We start from the raw sequence: 16554 nt of genomic DNA, 5'->3' as shown, positions 1-16554 counted from the left end.
AGCATTCAGTGCAGCTCCCTGCACTAAAAACCACTATTGCGGTTTAGTAAGGAGCTAACAACCAAGGAGATGTGAAGACTTAAGGAAAACTATGAGTCTAAAGTCACCCCTAAATATTTCCTTATTTTTATTATAGCCAAGAAGAAATTATGAAGGATTGGCGTCAGAAAATGAGTGGTTGGTTGGCCTGTGACCCAGGTGATTACCATTATCAAAGGATTTTACATAAGGTGACTTGATAATAATCAACTGTTGACAGCATTTAGACACGATTGAAGAGTGGTCAAATAAGGATTATAAGAGTCTTGAAAAGATACCAGGAGAATATCATTGGCATATAAGATTTAATTGAGGGTGTCTGAATCAGGACTGCTAGGGGACTGAGCAATATGTTTTAAAGGAGAGGTGATAAGTGCTCTGTGTTAACACACCACACCAAAGGGTGCATGGGAGGTGCAGGTGGGGAGGGAGACCAGGAATCAGCAATCTGCATGAAAAGAGAACCATTCAGGGCCGTAGCAAGGTGCATGTGGGCAGAGCGTTTGCATAGGGTACAAGAGAGATGGGAGCGTAAAAACTGGGAACAGGTTGCAGCACAGAGCGCCTTGATGCCTTTCTTCTGTCCCTTCCTCCCAACCCAAGCATTATAAGAGGTTAAAAATCAACTTTGTGTGAGGAAAAGGCATAAAAACCCTTTGCAAGAAAAATGCCAACTCTCTGGCCTAGTTTTAGGCATTGATTGTCAAACTATCTCTGGTGTTAACATGGGGTTAATGCTGACTTTTTGTGCATGTTGTCCTAATGCTCAAATAGTTTCAGCATAGGTTTTAACTCACACTGAAACCATTACCTCATACTGTATTAACATGTATGTTAATTTGGTCATTACCCACCTTGTAGCCATGCTCAATAATAATAATAATAAATGTTTTTTCACATGTGTGTTTAATGCAGAGAACTTTACACCAGGTCAAGGACAGCGTAGAAGAGTTGGTTGAGAGGAGTGGATGTCTAATTATATTCCTTCTCTTCTACCACCACGACTACCCTGCCCCCCCAAACAGACCTCAGTCCAACCCAGCCAAGCTCTCCCTCCTCCTTCTACCAACCCCCTCCAAAAAAAATAATCCCTAGTGTACTCCCTTCCCTATCCCATAACAAAAACTTCCCTGTTAGTTCCATAAAAATACCTCCCTGACAATCCCCTCCCCCCAACCTGTGATTTCCCAATCTAAATCCTTTATTTTTTTTTCCTTCCTTCCCATTTTCACATGTATTGTCTGATAAAATAGTACTAAATGTTTAGTTTAATTATTATGACTTTTTTGGTTTTTAACCCAATTTTATAACTAAGGGTTCCTTTTACGAAGCCGTGTTAGCGGTTTACATTACATTACATTACATTAGTGATTTCTATTCCGCCAATACCTTGCGGTTCAAGGCGGATTACATAAAAGTTTTCAGAGATTACATAAAAGTTTACAGGAATAGCATAAGAGATGTCATAAGAGTTACATAAGAATTACCAAAGAATTGTCGAGATCTTAAGGTGATAAATGTTGGGTAATAAGAATTACTAAAGAGTTGTCGAGATCTTAAGGTGGTAAGTGTTGGGTAAATAGAGGCATTTTAGCAGTAATTGGGTAGTTAGAAGCATATTAGAGTATATTAAGGGTGTAGAGTGGGTAGGTGGGGTTTAGGTAGGAACTGGTCGTATTAGATAGGTTTTATGTATTTTTTGAAGAGTAGGGTTTTAGTATCTTTTTTAAAGGTTTTGTAGTCTGTGGTCAATAACAACAGAATGGTGATTTGTCTGTCCAGTTTAGCTGCTTTGGTGGCTATTAGGTTGTCATATAGTTTTTTTCGTTTGACATTTTTGGATGGTGGGTGTGTGAAAAGTGAATGGGTTCTCCTGTGCCTGGATGAGGAGGATTGAGTTAGTCGGTTATTCCAGTAGGTTGGGCTTTCTCCGTTAATAGCTTTGAATAGTAGGCAGTAGAATTTGAAGTGTATTCTTGCTTGTATTGGGAGCCAGTGAGAGTCATGGTATGCTTCTGTGATGTGGTCATATTTTTTTTCAATGAGTAGATGTGTCTTAGGGCTGTATTTTGTATAGTTTGTCATTGTTTTATCATGGTCGCTGTACATGGGAGGTATAGTATGTTGCAGTAGTCTATTAGTCCAAGGATAAGGGATTGTACCAAAAGTAGGAATTGTTTCCTGTCAAAGAATTTTCGGATTTGTCTTAGATTTCTCATGGTCACCAATGATGCTTTTATTACTTTGTTGATTTGTGGTTGCATGGTACAGCCTCTGTCAATTAGTACTCCCAGAAGTTTTAGTGTGGGTTGAATAGGGTATGAGATCGAGTTTATTACTAGATTTGTTAAGGTAGGAGTTTTATTGTTTTCTAGGAGGATGAAGTTTGTTTAGTCAGGGTTAAGTTTTAATTTGTGCGTAATAGCGTGCGCTAAACTGTCGGACATGCTAGCCGCTACCGCCTCCTCTTGAGCAGGCGGTAGTTTTTCAGCTAGTGCGGGGATAGCGCGTGATTAAAAGTCGTGTGTGCTAAAGCCGCTAAAGTGGCTTCGTAAAAGGAGCCCTAAGTGTAAATCTCATTGGATTTGGATTTTGCGATCATATCAAATATTTTAAATAAACTTGAAATAAAGCTCCCTGTTCCTGGAAAAAAAGTGAGGCAGGAGCCATGTCCATTGGCTCCTGTCTCCATCACTGTCATTTTCATAATGGCAGTGCACCCACCCTGGGTTGCACAGAGTGGGCCTATCTATCATATAAGGGAGATTCTCCCTCATACTGGCTCTGTTCAATGTATCCCAATATGCACTGCCATTTGGGGGGCCCCACCATTTTAAAGATGATGATACCTGGTTGCAGGAGTGAGTGGTATGGGGGGAGGCTTTGGGTTTATGAGGTTGGGTGCATTATATTGCCAGGGAGGTTTTTGTAATGGGATAGGGATGAAGACCACTACTCTAGGGATTTGCATGTGGGTGGAAGGGAGGAAACCTAGGGGCAAGGGGGCCATTAGACCACCCAGGAATCTTTTTTAATATAGATGTCAGACTGACCATTTTGACAAGAACTTGACATTTCTCGTTAAGCTACAGGTTACTGCTGTGATTTTAATGCAGTAGTAATTTGCATGGTCTTTAGTTTGAGCATGCTACAGTTATATTTTGGCTTTACCGGTAATTTCGAAGTAAGATGAGGACTCTACTGTAAACCTTTGAGCATTGGTTCCTTGGACTCTGGTTTCTAGTGATTCCATGGAAAGGTAGTTCTGAAGGAAGGGGCAATTTTTGTAGACCTTCCTGCAAACACTGAATCAGGGAAAACCTGAGGCCCTGGTTGCATATATTTCTTACCTTACTTACATTATGACTCATCTCTGCTTAAACAGTCTTCAAAGGGATAGCTATTGATTAATTAACTTGTTAGTAATCATTCCCTTGCCTGTTCAAGGGCAATGGATGAATTGGTACTATATTATTTAATTAAGTGATGCAAGCATCACAGGACTACAGGTTTTTTTCCCCCTCTGTTTCATTTGCTAGTTTTGATTCTCACATTGAGCCTTTGCCTCTGATATCACAGTTTCTTATTCCCTTTTGACTCTAAATTTGTCAGTATTAATATAACAACTCAGCCATAAAAAACAGAGCTAATTTTCACTATGGGACAAGTTTCTGTCAGGAATTCCCACCAATAATAATTATCCACAGAAAACTGTCTTTAAAACAGTCCTTCCTGAATTCAGTTTTATCACATCTCATTTATCTTCGAATGCTCAGTTCAGATTTTTTAATATTTAAAACCAAAAAAGCAAGACCCACATTAAAGGAAACTGAGAAGTTACATGTAATCTTCTGAAGTCTTCTGAAAAACACATTTAATCTATACAATTTTTTAAAAAAGTTTTAGTTGCCATTGTCACATCTTCCCCCCCCCCCAAAAAAAAAAGAATTGTCTTAGATATTAGTCTTAACAAGCAAAGAAAGAACAATTAAGAGGATCCTTTACTATAACAGCACAAACATATGCCATTAATGTGCGATATCTACTGCAAAGCTCGCCACATAAAATGAGACCTACAGTGGATAATATGAATTAATGACATCAGCAAATGCTAGTAAATTACTACTTAAATTGGTTGATGCTTCTATGCCACTGACTTATAAAGAAGCATCAGATAAAGCCTTAATGCTGTGTACTTACATGGGAAAGGACAGATGATTTCTAAGACCCTGCTATCTGTAGATACAGTGGTGCTGAATTTATGTACAGACTACTGACCAGATAGTACAAGCTGAATTCCACCTCTATCTAAATAGTTATATTATTTGAGATAAAACAGTCTAAACCACATAACTATATGGAAAGCAGCTGAATTTTTCTAGCTAACTATAGAATTAGGTGGAACCCTCTCTCAGGGGAAGATTCTCTGATGATCATGGTAAAATCCAACAGGCTGCTATCACAGCCACTACTGTAACAATTTCCAACTTTTAGCCCCCGCTATATGTCTGTCAAAATTAGATTGTAAGCTCTTCTGAGCAGGGACCATCTCTTGCATGTACAATGTACAGCACTGCGTGTGCCTGGTAGCGCTATAAAAATAATAAATTGTTGTTATTTTAAAAAATGCACATGCTAATGAGGTTTGAGGAAGGTCACTAAATTTACATGTGTCGATTGCTGGTGATAGTGATTGGCACATGTGTTGAATGCACCCACAAATTTTAAAAAAAGACCTCAAATCAAAGATTGGCAGGAGGGATGCCCACTCCCTCCCACCGCCACCATCAAACAAGCCCACCCCCTCTGACACCCTCCCAGGCAGCAGGAGGGATGCCCGCACCCTCCCTCCACCTCTGTAAAGCAACCCCCTCAATACACATACGCCCCCCCAACAGTAGGAGAGATGTCCACTCCCTCCCGCCACCCCTGTCATACCCCCAATGACCCTCCTGGTCCTCCGATGACCCCCCACCCCCCACCTTATATACGAAGACCAGCCAGAGGGATGCCTAATCTCTCTAGCCAGCAGGCCCACCACTATTTTGAAGAGGCGGGCCCGCTGGCCAGAGGGAGTAGGCATCCCTCCGGCTGACCTTCATGAACAAGGTAGGGGGTGGGGGATTGGTGAATCTTCATGAACAAGGAGGGGGGATTGGTGGAGGCACAATGTCAGCGGAGGGAGAGAGTGGGCCTCCCTTCTGCTGCTGGGGGATGCGCATGTATGTTGGGGGAGGTTTCTTGACAGTGATGGCTTAAGAGAGTAGGTGTCCTTCTTGCTGCCAGGTGGGGTGTGTATGTTGCTGCTTGGCTGGCCTGGAACGTCCTCTCTGACGTTAGAATTGACGTCGGGCGGTGAGAGTTGGTCGGCCCCGCGGGGAAGAAAAGCATGGAGGGAGAATTCGGGACTGGCCTGTTCTCAATGGCAGCAATGGCAGCCTTTCCCCGGTGGCAGTGGCAGCAGCATGTTTCCCAATGGCGGTGGCATGGGGAGGGAAAGGAGAAAGAAAGAAAGAAGGGAAAGGGTGAAACAAAGAAAGAAAGAAAATGGGGCATGGAGAGAAAGACAGACATAGAGAAAGAAAGGGGGCATGGAGAGAGAAAGATAGGGGCAGGCTGAAAGAAAGAAAGAAATGGGGCACGGAGAGAGAGAGAAAGAAAGACATACAGAAAGAAAGGGGGCATCGAGAGAGAAAGAAAGAAGGCTACAGAGTGAAAGAAAGAAAGAAAGGGGCATGGAGAGAGAAAGAAAGAAGGGGGCAGGATAAAAGAAAGAAAGAAATGGGGCACGGAGAGAGAGAGAAAGACAGACATACAGAAAGAAAGGGAGCATGGAGAGAGAAAGAAAGAAGGGGGCAGGGTGAAAGAAAGAAATGGGGCATGAAGAGAGAGAGAGAGAGAGAAAGACAAACATAGAGAAAGAAAGGGGGCATGGAGAGAGAAAGAAAGAAGGGGCAGGATGAAACAAAGAAAAAGTTGGGGGAGGGAATGAGGTCTGGAGGAGAGGAAGCATACAGGAGGCTGAAAGAAGGGAAGAAATATTGGATGCACAGTCAGAAGAATAAAGTGCAACCAGAGACTGATGAAATTACCAAACAAAGGTAGGAAAAATGATTTTATTTTAAATTTAGTGATCAAAATGTGTCCGTTTTGAGAATTTATATATACTGTCTATATTTTGCACTATGGCCTCCTTTTACTAAACCGCAATAGCGGTTTTTAGCACAGGGAGCCTATGAGCGTCGAGAGCAGTGTGGGGCATTCAGCGCAACTCCCTGCGCTAAAAACCACTATTGCGGTTTAGTAAAAAGGGAGGGGGTATATTTGTCTATTTTTGTATAGTTGTTACTGAGGTGACATTGCATAAAGTCATCTGCCTTGACCTCTTTGAAAACCCGTGGAATATAAATGATAATTAACATTTTCTCTGCGTACAGTGTGCTTTGGGTTTTAAAATTTTATTGTTGGTAGACCATTTTGACTTGGCCACGAAGGTAAGGGGGAGGGAGGGAGGGGAGCTGCTGAAAGACATCTAGTAATCCTTGCAGGCTTGACTGTGCAGGGAATTATTTTTGTAAAATCATGTTTTGTTATGTTACTGGCATTATTTAGACTTAATTTCTATGAATGAATAGAATGAAAATGATATAAAATTACTTGCTTGTTTTTATGTGCATGCGCTGAAGGAAAGTGGAGAGAGAGTGGGCTGAGGACACTGAAGGGAAATGGGGAAGAGAGAGTGGGGAGAAGACGCTGATTTATAAATTGACAATTGTACAGAATATTGTTTTGCTAATTGTAACAACGGTGAAAGTGGATAGAATAGAATTGCTAATCAATGTGATGGATGTGCTTGTTTTTGAGTGCAAAGAAACTCAAAATGCTGCTCAATATGCATAAGAGAGATTTGCATGCCCCATTATATGCAAATCTCTCTTATGCATATTCATTAGGGATATCCTCAAAAATCTGACTAACCTGTGGACCCCCAGTACAGGTTTGAGTACTTCTGTCTTAGTGCTTCAGAACAGTGCCCTACCAAGGGTTGTGTGAGCAGTGCAGCTACACAGGGCACAAATATGAAGGGGTGCAAAAACTGCTCTAGTCAACTATTTCTTCTTATTGGTGGTGGCAAAGCAGGTAGGAGTAGGGAAGGGGTGCCAATGGATGAGTCATACAGTCTTGTGGCTCAATGTGTATATTTTGGAGGAAATGCTGGAGAGGGGAGCTATGAGAGAGATCTTTAAATACCTACATGGCATAAAAGTGCATGAGGCGAGTTTCTTTCATTTGATGATGAGGAGAAAGCGAATGTGCTAAACAAATACTTCTGTTCTGTGTTCACAGAAGAAAATCCTGGAGAAGGACCGAGATTGTCTAGCAAAGTTACACGAGAAAATGGAGTAGATTCTGTGCGGTTCACGGAGGAGAGTGTTTATGAGCAACTTGAAAAACTGAAGGTGGACAAAGCGATGGGACCAGATGGGATCCATCCCAGGATACTAAGGAAGCTCAGAGAGGTTCTGGCGAGTCCTATTAAAGACTTGTTCAACAAATCTCTGGAGACGGGAGTGATTCCTGGGGATTGGAGGAGAGCGGATGTGGTCCCTATTCATAAAAGTGGTCACAGGGATGAAGCAGGAAACTACAGGCCTTCACTTCAGTTGTTGGAAAAATAATGGAAATTTTGCTGAAAGAAAGGATAGTGTACTTCCTTGAATCTAATGGGTTACAGGATCCGAGGCAACATGGCTTTACAAAAGGTAAATCGTGCCAAACGAACCTGATTGAATTTTTTGATTGGGTGACCAGAGAGCTGGATCGAGGACATATGCTAGATGTAATTTACTTGGATTTCAGCAAAGCCTTTGATACGGTTCCTCATAGGAGGCTGTTGAACAAACTTGAAGGGCTGAAGTTAGGACCCAAAGTGGTGAACTGGGTCAGAAACTGGCTGTCGGACAGACGCCAGAGGGTGGTGGTTAATGGAAGTTGCTCGAAGGAAGGAAAGGTGAGTAGTGGAGTCCCTCAGGGATCAGTGCTGGGGCCAATCCTGTTCAATATGTTTGTGAGTGACATTGCTGAAGGGTTAGAAGGAAAAGTGTGCCTTTTTGCAGATGATACCAAGATTTGTAACAGAGTAGACACCGAAGAGGGAGTGGAAAATATGAAAAAGGATCTGCAAAAGTTAGAGGAATTGTCTAATGCCTGGCAACTAAAATTCAATGCAAAGAAATGCAGAATAATGCATTTGGGGATTAATAATAGGAAAGAACCGTATATGCTGGGAGGAGAGAAGCTGATATGCACGGACGGGGAGAGGGACCTTGGGGTGATAGTGTCCAAAGATCTAAAGGTGAAAAAACAGAGTGACAAGGCAGTGGCTGCTGCCAGAAGGATGCTGGGCTGTATAAAGAGAGGCGTAGTCAGTAGAAGGAAGAAGGTGTTGATGCCCCTGTACAGGTCATTGGTAAGGCCCCACTTGGAGTATTGTGTTCAATTTTGGAGACCGTATCTGGCGAAGGAAGTAAGAAGACTTGAGGCGGTCCAGAGGAGGGCAACGAAAATGATAGGAGGCTTGCGCCAGAAGACATATGAGGAGAGACTGGAAGCCCTGAATATGTATACCCTAGAGGAAAGGAGAGACAGGGGGGATATGATTCAGACGTTCAAATACTTGAAGGATATTAATGTAGAACAAAATCTTTTTCAGAGAAAGGAAAATGGTAAAACCAGAGGACATAATTTGAGGTTGAGGGGTGGTAGATTCAAAGGCAATGTTAGGAAATTCTACTTTACGGAGAGGGTGGTGGATGCCTGGAATGCGCTCCCGAGAGAGGTGGTGGAGAGTAAAACTGTGACTGAGTTCAAAGAAGCGTGGGATGAACACAAAGGATCTAGAATCAGAAAATAAGATTAAATATTGAACTAAGGCCAGTACTGGGCAGACTTGCACGGTCTGTGTCTGTATATGGCCATTTGGTGGAGGATGGGCTGGGGAGGGCTTCAATGGCTGGGAGGGTGTAGATGGGCTGGATTAAGTCTTAACAGAGATTTTGGCAGTTGGAACTCAAGCACAGTACAGGGTAAAGCTTTGGATTCTTGCCCAGAAATAGCTAAGAAGAAAAAATTAAAAACTTTAAATTGAATCAGGTTGGGCAGACTGGATGGACCATTCGAGTCTTTATCTGCCGTCATCTATTATGTTACTATGTTACTATGAAAGGAAACTCTGGAATGAGAGGGCATAGAATGAAGTTAAGAGGTGTTAGACTCTGCAGTAATCTAAGGAAATACTTTTTAAATAGAAAAGGTGGTAGATGCATGGAATATTCTCCCGGTAGAGGTGGTAGAATAAGACTGTGTCTGAATTCAAGAAAGCGTGGGGCAGGCACATGGGATCTCTTAGGGAGAGGAGGAGATAGTGGATGCTGTGGATGGGCCATTTGGCCTTTATCTGCCATCATGTTTCTAGTTTCATAAAGCTCTGTGACATCACTATGCAGGTGTAAAGAGCCTTAGCCAATAGAGAGAGAGGAGATAGTGGATGCTGCGGATGGACAGACTGGATGGGTCATTTGGTCTTTATCTGCCATCATGTTTCTATTAATGAAAGCAGGGGAAAGTACCATTGCAAATGGTTGCTCCCCAAATTCTATAAATGGTGCTTTGAGTGGTGCATGAAAATGTGGGCATGTGTCCAATTTGCACAATTTAACTGAATAATGAGCCAACTAGTGCCCACAATTTGCTTCTTAACAAGCAATTATCAGCATTAATTGGATTTAATTTAAATTTATATGTGCAAATTTACATGCAAGATCCACACCTAAATTTTCATATGGCAACAAAAAGGGGACATGGAAATAGGAGGGTCATTGGAGGATGGGGGGGGGACATTCTTCAAAGTTATGTACGTAATTATAGAATAAGGGCCACTCATGCCTAACTTGAGGTCTGAGGATTTGCACTACATTTCCGTTGGTGCAAATGGCCACATCTAAAGTTAGGCGTGACTCCTGGGCGAAAGCCACTATTATGTAAACTGTTCCTAACTTTCGGCACAATTTATAGAATAGCGCTTAAGCAGGATTTTTCTAGTACCAATTTTTTAGATTCAATATATAGAATTTAGTCCTTAGGTGATAATTCTGTGCAGTTTTCCTAAAGTTAGGAAACTAAAATGTGTGCTAAGTGAATTCTTATAGTTATAGAATACATATGTAAGTACACAGTTAAACACACATCTTTAGGCATGAGCCCTTTCACTAGCTCTGGAAGGCATAAGTGTGCATGCCTAAATGCAGCAGTTACATGCAAGACTGATAATATTCTAAAAGTTTAACATGCAACAGTTTGGAGCACCTCTGTCCGACCCCTGCCCCTCCCATGCCCTCGCCTAGGGTTATCAGATGTCCGGGAAAACCTGGACATGTCCTCTTTTTAGAGGACCGTCTGGGTGCCCAGACTGACTTTCCAAAAAACGTGTAGTTTGCCAAGGTTTTGGAAAGCCCCGACCTCCAGCCATGTCTGGAGGGCCTCTAATCATGCGCAGATGATATCACATGTATCTGTGCATGCTCGGAGGCCCTCCAGACATGACCTTCATGAAGATTGGAGAAGAAAGATGAGGCTTTGTGGGGACAGGGGTGGGGTATAATGGGGCGGGGCCTTGGGTATAATGGGGAGGGGCTGGAGGCGGAATTGGGCTGGGTCATGTGTCCGAGTTTCCACGTCAGAAAATCTGGTAACTATGCCCTCACCCCCTCATAGTTGCACAGTACAGAATTTAGGGCAGGATTCACTAAAGTCCTGAAATCTATCCAATTCGTGTCCTATCCATTTCCGAGTCATTGTAGGCAATTGATTCAGTAAAGCTTGTCCATGCAAATGATCCAATCGTAAACACGCCGCTATTAGCGTTGAAACATCGATTGACGCGCGTGCACTGTATCCTTGTTGGTTTTGAAGCTCATAACGCATACGCTAGCTCTTTTGGACTTCACTGCGTAGAAATGGGGTGTGGTTTAATTGCGAACATCATTAGCTGGCTCCGAATGCGCCTACCGCAAAGCATTGTTGTCATAAAAAAGGCAATATAAGGAAGTCTTCTTACCAACCGTTATTTTTCTGAAGTACTGTTGTAAGCTGTACAAGCTGTGACCGTAGGCAAGGAAGTGCTCGCCGTCTCGTTTCTCTAGCTGTAGCCTCATCTTCCTCGGCATACTCGTGTTCCCAAAGAAGCAGATAGTGTAGCTGACGAGCGCCGTCCATTTCTCCCTGGAAAAGTACTGTTAAGTTGCTAGAAGGCATAATAGTTAACAGCTGTTGAATGCACTGGGATCACGCGCTGTTATAAACAGCCTACGAATCCCTGGAGGCTGTGCTGCTCTATCAGCCATGAAGTACATAGAAACCACTAGCGACACCCTGACATCACATGCACGCGACAATTCAGCTGGAAGGAAGGGGGGAGGGATAGCTGACCCATAAAAATTTTATTTGATTTTTGATTTTTTTTTTGGTTGTTATTTGAAATGTACAATGCGCAAGGAGAGCATGGGGTTAATCTATGATTTTCTCGCCATGTGCATTACAAATCCGAGATTCACTCCCGCGCTCGCTTTGCGCATTCCAAAAAAAAAAAAGTATATATATATATATTTCTAACTCTTATGTACTTGAACATTTACATATATTTAAAAGTTTTGATATATTTTGGATTTTTTGCGGGGTAGATATATATTTTTAATGGGGTTCTTAACATGCACGCGTCAGTTGCTAGGCAGAAATAGTCAGCGAGGATGTAAACGACTGGTCCTCAGCAGTCATAACTTTTTGGACAGGAAAGGCCAGTCGGTTTGGACGAAATGGTTTCATGAATTGACGCGTTAAGAAATTTACATACCTTTTTACTCACTTGCATGCGCCAATCGGATCAGGTGCGGATGGAGGAAGGTTAGTGAATCGAGCCGGAGTTGGAAAGTGAGCGCAAATCGAGCGGTACATGATCGGTTTGCTTAGTGAATCTAGCCCTTAGGCACTAACATTTTAGGATTGCACCTATGTGCAGCTAAGCACCTAACAGAAATTAGAGCCAATTAATTCCAATTAGCGTTGTTTATTGGTGACAACTGTCATTCTGCACATAATTAGGCAATTTGCACTTGCATAAGTTTGTATGCTAAGCATAGACATGCATGGCCAACATTATAGAATGTGTGTGTGGGGGGGGGGGGGTTAGTAGCCACCACTAGCCGTATAAAACCCTTTAACTACTGGTCTGGAGATTTTCAAGAGTTTCTGCCCAATTTTCTTCCTTTGATTCACAGCACAGAACTGCAGGTGCAAGAGGTGTGGGGATTTTAAAACCGCCAACATATTTTGCAATTATGCAGACTGTTTGAAAGCTGCCCCCACAGTTCAGAACAGAAGGTAAAGCATTATGCTTCATGGCCTACTCATAAAATTAATTCAGCATAAATTCCTCTTCTGGGAATCCTTACAACTGTAGAGTAATGGGCAACATTTTTGCTGAAAGATAAAGGGGTATGCACACACTACTTTCTTTAAAGAATATTTTACAGACTTATTATTTTCTTTCACATTTAGGAAACATATAGGTGTGTTTCCAAGTCATTGCAAAAATTACGCTCGGAAGATTTTGCTCAGTAGCAATGGCTTGTTTGATATTTCCCAAAAGGCATTACCATAAATTCACTATGGCTATTAAATGCGTCATGATCTCAGTTTTCTAAAGCACTGGCATAGAATTTCCCTGCACTACAAACCCGATGCACTAGTTTTTGTTCCTTGGATACAGGACAGGAGAAATGCCTCATAAATCAAGCCCTACGGGAAGGCAGATAGAACATAATGCTTTTGCTTTGTTCTATGCCGTTTCTTTTCTACTTGCCTGTAGGTGAAGTGCTTAAAAATCAAATAGAGAGGAACCATGGCCCACTGGTTAGAAGAGGGGGCTATGAGCCAGGAAAACCAAGTTAAAGTCCCACTGCTGTTCCTTGTTAACTTGGGCAAGTTATACCTTTGATTGTACAGTATGCCTTGCAGGGACAGGTGAATGCCTACCATATCTGAATGGAATTCACCTTGAGCTACCACTGTGAAGGTGTAGGCTAAATACAGATTACCTCCTTTCTCCTCAACATTTCTGAGGTCTATTACACTGACAAATGAAAAACAATCTGTCTATTGTATATATACTGCTGCTTTTCATTACAAAAAAAGTGTTGTTTTTAAATTGAACTTCTTTGTTAACCTCATTTTTCAGTTTAAATGTTTCTGCTGACGATGCAGGTTTGATTTGCATTGAAATTGGTCACTGATTCATAAGATGTAAATCAGTGCTGCATAAAAATGGCAAGATTTAGGGGCCCTTTTACCAAACTATGGTAAAAAAAAAAAAAGTGACTTTTTGACATGTCTTAACGCAGGCCATTCCCCTGCATTAAGGCCATTCTTACTGCAGGGATAAAATAGCTGATTTTCTCATGAGCCACACACTAATTTTCTCATGAGCATGTGACCATTAGTGCATGAGCCCCTACTGCCACCATTATATAGACGTGTGTTAATCGGCTAACACACAGAAATGTAACTGTGCTAACGATTAGTGCCGAACATGTCCCCAGTGCCCCTTAGCGAGACCCAAGTTAAGGTATTTTTTTTTTTGCTGTGGCATGCATACATTAGTGCAGCTTTGTTTCTATGTTTCCATAACATAAAAATGTATTTATATACAGCTGGGGCCCACATAAGATAAGCGGGTGAATTTAGGACATATCAAAAGCTTATCTTATATAAGACCCAGCCGACTACCAGTCTGGGACCCACATAAGTTGTTTTCTCTTTAAAAAAATAAAAAAACCCTCCTGTGCCCTCTCCAACCCCCCTCCCCAACACTGCCTCTTCCATTCTCCTTTCCCCCTCCCCCCACCTGCATCAAAGCCCCCCACCTACCAACCCCCTAACAATGTATAGGTAGGCCTGCCTGGGTTTACCTACATACCAGGTGGTACAGTAGGAGTCTTTAGGGATATAAGTGCAGCATCCTTGCTCCGGCCCCCCTCAAGGTGCCTATTCAAAATGGCTGCCACAACTTCTCATGGCAGCTAATGGTACTTCATATAGTACCACAAGCTACTGCGAGAGGTCACAATAGACATTTTGAGAAGCCATAGCGAGAAAGCAGGAGTGAGAGAGATGTGCTCCTGCCCCTGACGTCCACAAAGACCTACATTAAACCACCAGGTATGCAGGTAGGCCTAGGGGTGCCTAATAATACATTGGGAGGGGGCCAGCATGGAGAGGCCTTGACATGGACAGGGGAGGGAGAATGGAGGAAGCAGTGTTGGGGAGCGGGTAAGGATGCAGGAGGTTTTTTTTATTAGAAAAAAAGAGAAAACAATGCATATGGGCCCCAGCATGATATCATTTGGGTTCACATAAGCTCCGGGTGACCAGGCCTCCCGGAATTATACCCCGATATTCTATGCCTGTGCCTGGACATAGCCCAGCACTGAATATTAGAGCATAATTTAGCTGGCGATGATTAGTGTTTAAAAAAACACTAACTGCCACCAGATGAATATCGAGGTTATGAGTCTGTTTCCAAACACTTTATGGTGGAGACCACTGACCAATTTTGTAGCTGTCCTCTGGACCGACTCCATTCTGTTGATATTTTTTTTGAAGGTGTGGTCTTCAGAATTGCATACAGTATTCTAACAGGGTTCTCACCAAAGACTTATACACTAACAACTCATTTTGTCCTGCTTGCCATTCCTCTCCCTATGCACCCAAGCATCATTCTGGCTTTGGTAGGTACCTTTTCTATCTGTTTGGCTACCTTAAGATCATCAGATATGATCACCTCCAAGTCTCACTCTTTTTTTTTTTTATACAATTCAGAATAAAATTACTGCAAGCATTACACTTGAAAAAATGAAAAGCATATCTCAAAAATATCTCAGATCACAAATATACCCCCTCCCCCCTTTTAATGAAGCCGCATTAGTGTTTTTTATCGCTGGTCATGGCAGTAAAAGTTCCAATGCTCATAAGAATTCTATGAGCATCAGAGCTTTTACCACTGCAGCCAGTGATAAAAAATGCTAACAAGGCTTCATAAAAAAGGGGGGGGGGGGGGGTAAATAATCAGGAAAAATTTAGTGCACATAAGACTACAAAAATAATGAAGGAGATCTAAGAACACAAATATCCTTGAAGCTAGGTAAGTTAGGCAAAAGTCATATAGTAGTCCCACTCTTCTTTCATACACAGAGGTTCTTCACCCCCTATACTATGCTGCTTCTTTGCATTTTTGCAGCCTAAGTGCATGACCCGGCAGTTTTTAGCACTGACTCTTAGTTGCCAATTTCTAGACTATTCTTCAGGCTTCTCTAGATCCCTGCCCATGCTATCCACATCCTCAGGGGTGTCTACCCTATTACAGACATTGGTCCAATTATTTGGTCAAAGTACTTAAGTATAAGTAAAACTATATGTAACTTTTAATATTTAAGTAAAATAAAAGTATAGTGAAGAACACATTAAAATTTTACTTAAGTCAAAGTAAAAAAAGTTATTATCAAATATAAATCCTCTTTTACTAAGCCACTGTAGAGGTTTCTACCAGGGCCCGGGCGCTAAATGCTCTATCGCTCATATGAATTCTATGAGTGTCAAAGCATTTAGTGTTCCAGGCCACGGTAGAAACCTCTATCACGGCTTACTAAAAGTGTGTGTGAGGTTTTTTTTTTAATATATATATTGTTCTACTGTACAATTCAATCCACTTTGTTTTTAGTAAAACTAAATTTTGAAAATAAGTGTCACTCATGCAAGTGTGCCTATGAGTCATTATTAAACCAGCACAACTGGCAGAAAGTGGATTGCTCAATCTGAGTACAATGTTCCTTCAAATCAGGTCAGGCTGCAAAATTACTGATATTTTATGACTGGGTTTGCAGATACTGATTAAGTGAATATCTTGACTTTGGTATAGCAACTTTCTAATAGAAGCGAGAGTGCACTTCAAATTCTACTGCTTACTTTACAAGGCTCTCAACAGAGAAAGCCCAACCTATTGGAATAAACGACTAAATCAATCCTCCTCAACCAGACACAGAAGATCCCACTCACTATTCACTCACCCATCATTCAAAGATGTCAAACGAAAAAAACTTTATGATAACCTAATAGCCTCCAAAGCAGCTAAATTGGACAGACAAATCACCACTCTGTTATCTTCAACTACAGACTACAAAGCCTTCAGGAGAGACATTAAAACCATACTCTTCAAAAAAAAATATAAAATCTATCCAGCACAACCAATTCCAACCCAATATCCAACACTCTATTTACCCTTAGATCTCTCTAATACTCTTTTATCTACCAAACGTTATCTAAAACCCATAATTTCACCCTATTCTTATCTCCTAAAGACCTCCACTTCCCTTTGGTAACTCTTTACCCAATATATATTACATTAAA

The sequence above is a fragment of the Geotrypetes seraphini genome, chromosome 2 (genome assembly GCF_902459505.1).
Source record: "Geotrypetes seraphini chromosome 2, aGeoSer1.1, whole genome shotgun sequence".
In the NCBI taxonomy this organism is placed as follows: domain Eukaryota; kingdom Metazoa; phylum Chordata; class Amphibia; order Gymnophiona; family Dermophiidae; genus Geotrypetes; species Geotrypetes seraphini.
This window is presented reverse-complemented; position numbering follows the sequence as displayed.